Source organism: Lygodium microphyllum, chromosome 5 (genome assembly GCF_053477565.2).
Source record: "Lygodium microphyllum isolate KBCC chromosome 5, Lygodium_microphyllum_v1.1.10, whole genome shotgun sequence".
Taxonomy (NCBI): Eukaryota; Viridiplantae; Streptophyta; class Polypodiopsida; order Schizaeales; family Lygodiaceae; genus Lygodium; species Lygodium microphyllum.
This window is the reverse complement of record NC_141139.1, coordinates 135,171,658-135,177,946: the sequence shown is the minus strand read 5'-3', so window position 1 is coordinate 135,177,946 and position 6,289 is coordinate 135,171,658.

The following is a 6,289-nucleotide window of genomic DNA, read 5'->3' as shown; positions in this document are numbered from 1 at the left end:
AGGTACTCGTTTAGGAAGGGTTAATTCAATGCAACATATCCCAAAGAGCTAACTAGGGTTAGCACGTTGAGGACATTACCTAGTCGCTCGTATTACCAAAGCTGAAACTCCTATACCCTAAAGACTTGCCCACATTCACGGAATGTAGGGACATTAGAACATACTTCCGAGAAGTGATCTAGGGTTTTTCCTAAGAATCCCTCGCTAAAAAGATGAAACTCGGAACCCTAGGACCAACAATGTCGACCTAATGTAATCAGGAACAGATTGTTATATCTAATCATGATATCGTGATTAGAAGACACCGTTGATGGGTAGAATAGTCCCATAGTTTGATGCGACACTTGTGCAATAAGTTGCAGAGTCACATGATCTTGTGATTTGATCACAAGGGAATGGCCAATTCCTCGGAATGAGATTGGCAGATTCTTACGCAAGTTTATCTTGCAAGAGGATGAATAATTGTCCTGATATAGTACCTTTCTTGGGTAAAGTGACCAAGATACGAGAATTAGATATTTGCTTAAGACCAATCAGTAAATTGAAATAACATATTTACTGCTAATAGCACTTAAGATTTTGGTTTAGTTGGGTTAATAGGGTACGGCCCTAACCCAAGGATACGAGGGTTAACTGTCAAACTCTTGGGAATCTTGCCAAGTTGCAATTGATCCTGGATCGAGTGTTGAATGCATTCGGAAAGAAGGATTCACTCCTTAGCAGTTGGCCAAAAATAACGACCAATGGAAATGATTGTGCTTGTAACAGTTTTAAGAGCACTGTTTTGCTTTGTTTGCTCAAAGAATTAAAGGATAAATGGATATTTAATTCTTTAGGTTGAAGGCCTGAAGGGAGAGGCAGCTTCAGTTACCCCCGACTGCCTGCCTGACCCTAACCAAGGGGGTTGTTAACCGCGCCGGGAAGGTGGACCAAACCCGCCGTGAGAGGTCTCTCCGTTGAGTGCTACTTGGAGCAGGAGGATGCTTGGGTGCCAAAGGGGACTCTCGCCGTAAATCCCTCGCCTTCTGGGCCCTGCACAAGAGGCCAACGTGACTCGGGATTGGATCTTGAGGCCCGCATACTAGTCTACGGGCGGAAATCTTGGATAAGTAATCCCTATGGATTGCTGGATAGCCTTCGGGTGGATTATGGATAAGCCTACGGGCTGGATTTTATGTATTTCAAGATAAATATGATAACCTGTTGAAAAGGAACTTGTTTGACATTGCTTTTCTATATCAAGTGCTATGATTATGTGAAGGAACCAGTGCCTAACGGGCTAATTAAGGAAGCTGATTGATACATGTCCAACTAAATGTGTTAGGTAATTAAATAACTAAAATAACTTGAGGAAAGTACGGAGGATGTGGCCATAGGTCCGGCCGTCCTACGGATGGGTGGTCCCGGTTGGCCGGGAACTTTTCTCAATCATGATAGACAGCGAGGAGATCGTTTCAAAGGATACGAACAAAAAAAGGGCGTTGATCTAGAGTCTAAGTTATAAATGATCCCGATTTACGCTATTTTAGGGGAACGGAATGGGACTATGCCTTATGGGCAGAGAGGTTGAGTTTGCATCCCTCTCGTTTCCCATTCTCCTTGAACCAAGTGCAGCGTGAATCCACTTCGGACCTAGCGTTTCTGCGTAAAGTAGTTCGCTCGGGTTCGACGCTAGTTGCCGTTTAGGAAATGACCAATAGGAAAATCCCTGATTCAGGTCGGTCCTAAGTGGGAACAACCAGAATACTTCTGCTACGTGGTAGACGCGGAAAGTCCTAGATCGTAAAACCCGTAACATTCCGACACGTTACATCTTCAGTACCGGTTGTTCCTGGCTTCTTCTCTCTTGGTTACTCACAATTGATTGGCATTTGTAGTTTATTATAGCAACATGTCATTTCAGTTTTATACATCCTATTTGAGGGTAGTCACCTATACTTGATAGTTTCCTGTGCACAGCTCATTATTTTGTTAGCACCTCTTGTTTTCATCTCGATTTTGTAGTGGTTTTGGGACTGATTTACAGGATATTATAGTAGCCCATTTTGCTCTTCTCTGTCCTTGCTTGGTCTTATTATGGCTAGTGGTTCTCCCGATAATGCTATCTTTAACATTGATAAATTGGATGGAACTAATTACAGCTATTGGAAGATCCAAATATGGCAAGCTTAGTGTACAAGAATGAATTTGCGAGAGTGAACTATGAGAGTTAACTTGATATGAGTAAACTTTCAAGATGAGTAAATGAACTTGATATGAGTGAATGTGATATGAGTGAACTTTCAACTTGGTGGGTTGGTTTCACTCTAGTCAAGCAGCGCCAACTTCTCATACACACAATGGGTGGAGAGGGTATACTTACGGCCGTGGATGTAGACGGTGGTGCTTTTATCAAGTTGCTCCAAGATATATCGGGTTTTGAGGTAAACTAGGACATAGTCCTAGGGAAGGGTGATGAAGTGACTAAGCGGAAAGGCGTCAAGCCATGACCATGTACTATTGATGGCATTAATAGTAGGTAGATATACCTCCTCGGTGGTGAGCTGGAAGTTCGCCATGAAAGTGAGACCTAAGAAGAGTGATGCATAGGAGAGACAGAGAGAGGTGGTGGTGAAGCTAAGATACTGGATACAAATGGGAGATAACAAATAGGGTCGATGTGGTAGAACCTTGAGCCACTCAGCACTTCAATAACCACGTTCCAAATCTTCACAAATTGCACACATGTGACCCTCCACTCTCCTCTCACAAGATACAAGAAGCTTAGAAGGAGTATGGCAAGGCAAGGGCTCCTCTCACATCCCTTTATATAGTTCTCATCTCCACACATACGTTGAGTTTGCTTTTTAAAAGCCTAAGGCTTTCTAATACATTTCTTTTCTCCAATACAAAAAGTCTAAAACATTAGTCAAAAATTAAGGCCTTTTAATACGAATAGCCTTTACGCGTCAAGGCGATCAAGCCTCCCTGCTGCCACATAGCGTTTAGAATGCCACCCGTCCTGGTTCAACGGATTGCGTGTCTTCTACAGCCGTTTTGCTTGCATCATCCGCCATTTGTCCTTCATCAATGGCGTCCTCCACTAAGCCGCCATCTTGTCCCGTAATGCAACACTCAAGCTCATAAGGCGCTGTCATGTGTTGCCGATTTCCAAAGGAATCAACCTTTGATTACATTAAATTCCTTTCTCTTCCTTTACCCTTAATCTGCTGCATTATTCACCCTTTTGAAGCTAGTACATTCTCTTGACAGTTCAGTCATGATAGCGGAACCAGACAGAATTTCTACATAATCACCCTAGGATTAGATAAAGTTTTGTGATTACTGCGATCTTCTGAAATAACCAATCCATTACTTTCAAACATGCTGCCTATTGTTCTCTTGATCTCCCACTACTTTGGAGCTTCTTCCCCTGCTAATCACATTTATCACTAGGACAATCCGATATAATCTTGGTATTTTAGCCACCACAATAGTTCATCCATAATCCAAGTTCGAGATGTGAAATCATTGCTATCTGTTATCAAAAAAACTTTTCTTCGACATAGAAGTTCCAAATCCGAGCTATGTGCTTGTAGAAAGCAAGAATCTCTATAGACCATATGATGTTAAGGCCCTAGGCCAGCATCTCAAGGTCCAAACTCAACTTCTCCAATCAAGCTCAAACTGCCAACTTCACTTCCACTTAATGATTAAACTAGTTATCGATCCCTTCATCAATAGCTACTTTTTGCTACAACGACTGAACATATAACTTTCAAATCTTCTTTGTGTCTTCAGATATACCTGCTTGATTCCATGCAGTGTGTCCTAGAAATCATGCTTCAAAAATTGTACTTCGTGCCCAATCATTCACGATTCGAGAAATATGCAATGTCGAATCCATGATATGCAACCAATCAAGCAATGCTTCCACACGAAGAAAAATAAACGCACTGAAGAAATTGTGCCTAGCTTATCTACATGTGCTCGTGTGTCATGCAAAATGCAAACAAAGTTCCTTGATTATTTAAGATCCTTATCCTCACCTCTCAACGCTTATCTCGAGAAGAAATATTGTACTCCTCTCCACCTACCCAAAATCTCACTATCGCTCAAGAAAATAAGGTCCTCAAGATGTAGACCAGGAAAACAACCCATCTTACAACTACCTAGCGACATCCTTTACGACCCCCAAACCCACACAACCTCCTTTTCCACTCAACCAGAGGTTCCTAACTTGGTGATGAATTCCCAATCTCTCATGCATGCAAAAAACAGTGCATGCTCAATGAAAGGTGCTCTCTCAAGTGCACGTGCAACTAAGTTTTATTGCATATAGCTATAGCGGGCCTCATGCCGTGAATGATAGTGCAAAACATGCTTCAACCCAACCCATGGCATGGAAGTATTTGAAAAGATTAGGAGACAACCAGTCATATAGCAAAAAGCTATCAAAATGGTTGAGATCCACAAAGTGCTATTTCAAGAGGATGGGAAGCCAGTATCTAAGCATATTGCACATCTATTCCACATGATGCAAGGCTTGGATAACCTACCAATCCTGAGGTGGAAGTGCCATAAGATGATGGTGGATACCCTCAAGCATTACAAGATATACAGGTGGGACCACTAGAGGCTCCTATTGAGCTAGTTCTACATAGGTCTACGAGGGTTTCTAGACTACTAGTAGATAGACATACTTCTTCTATAGACCTTGACATGGCCGTGGACTATCATGAGCCTTCTTGTTATATTGATGCTATAACTAGGGATGACAATCATAGGTGAAAGAGGGCTATGAAGCTAGAGATGAACTCTTTGGAAAAGAATGTTATTTTGAAGTTAGTTCTTTTGCTTAAGAGTAGATATGCACTACCATATAGGTGGGTCCATAAGCTAAAATTATCTCTCCATGTGATGCATTGCCTTAGTACAAGGCAAGTTGGGTGGCCCAAAGGATTTAAGCAAGAGAAGCGGATTGACTCTAATGAGATATTCTCATCAATAGTCAAGATGACTACCCTTTGTACGGTCCTTGCTTTGGTTGCTAGAGAGGAGATGGAGTTGATCAGATGGATCTGAAAACCACTTTCGTGCATGGTGACTTACATGAGGATATCTACATGTAGAAACTTGAGGGGTTTGTTGTTGTGGAAGGCAAAGATTAGTTGGCATGTAAGCTGCATAATAGCTTATATGATTTGAAACAGGCTTCCAAGGAATGATATCATAAGTTCAATGCCTTTATCTGGTCTCAAATGTACACTAGTAATGAGACCGATACTATGTATATACTAGGAAGCCTAGGGATGGTATCCTTATTATATTGGTTCTTTATGTGGATGACATGCTAATAGTTGGAAAATCAATCGCGGATGGTGCTTTAAATAAAAAGTTGCATGAAACCTTTAAGATGGAGGACTTGGGGATGCTTCCACATAATGTGAGATGGATACAAAAAAATATTTTTTTAATCTCAAAAGGAACACATTGGGAAGGTATTGGAGTATTTTAATATGGAGATTCAATATGGAGAGGAGGAAGACTATCACTATTCCATTGCCTTCATATCTAAAACTTAGCTACTAGGAGGATAGCCCCAAATCAAATGAGTAGAAGGTTGAAATGGCCAAGGTTCCCTATGCAATGCTGATGTATGGTATTGTCGGTACACATCTAGAAATTGCCTATGTAGTTGAAGTTATAGCAGGTATATGGTAACACCTAGTAAGAAGCATTGTGAGGCAATAAAGAGTATCATGAGATACTTGAATAATGCCACTAGATCTATGTGCATATGCTTTGAAAGGAAGGTTTCAATTGTTCTTGGATATGTAGATGCTACTTTTGTAGGGAATATAGACTATAGGAGTCTACTATAGGTTTGTTTTCACTTTCACAAGGGGTGTAGTCTCTTGGGCCTCTCAAAATTATATAGCTTTATGTACCATTGGTGTAGAGTATGTTGAAACCATTGAGGCTTGTAAGGAAGCTATATGGCTTACTCATCTACTAGGAGACTTAGACAGTATAGGAGAGGTGACTATATTACATTATGATAGAGTACCATTCAATAGGCATGTAACATTGTTTTTCATGCAAACACAAAGTACATTGAGATGAACTATCGCTTCATTAAAGTGAGTCTTGAGGACAATGCATTGAGCTTGTCAAGATCCATATGGATGATAACTTCAAGATCTTCTTATGAAGAGTTTACCTTATGAGTTGATGGGTATTGGGCAATATCTTCACTTCTTCTTATACTCCCACAAAGGTGCATTGGCTTTTAAATGGGAGGTTGTTG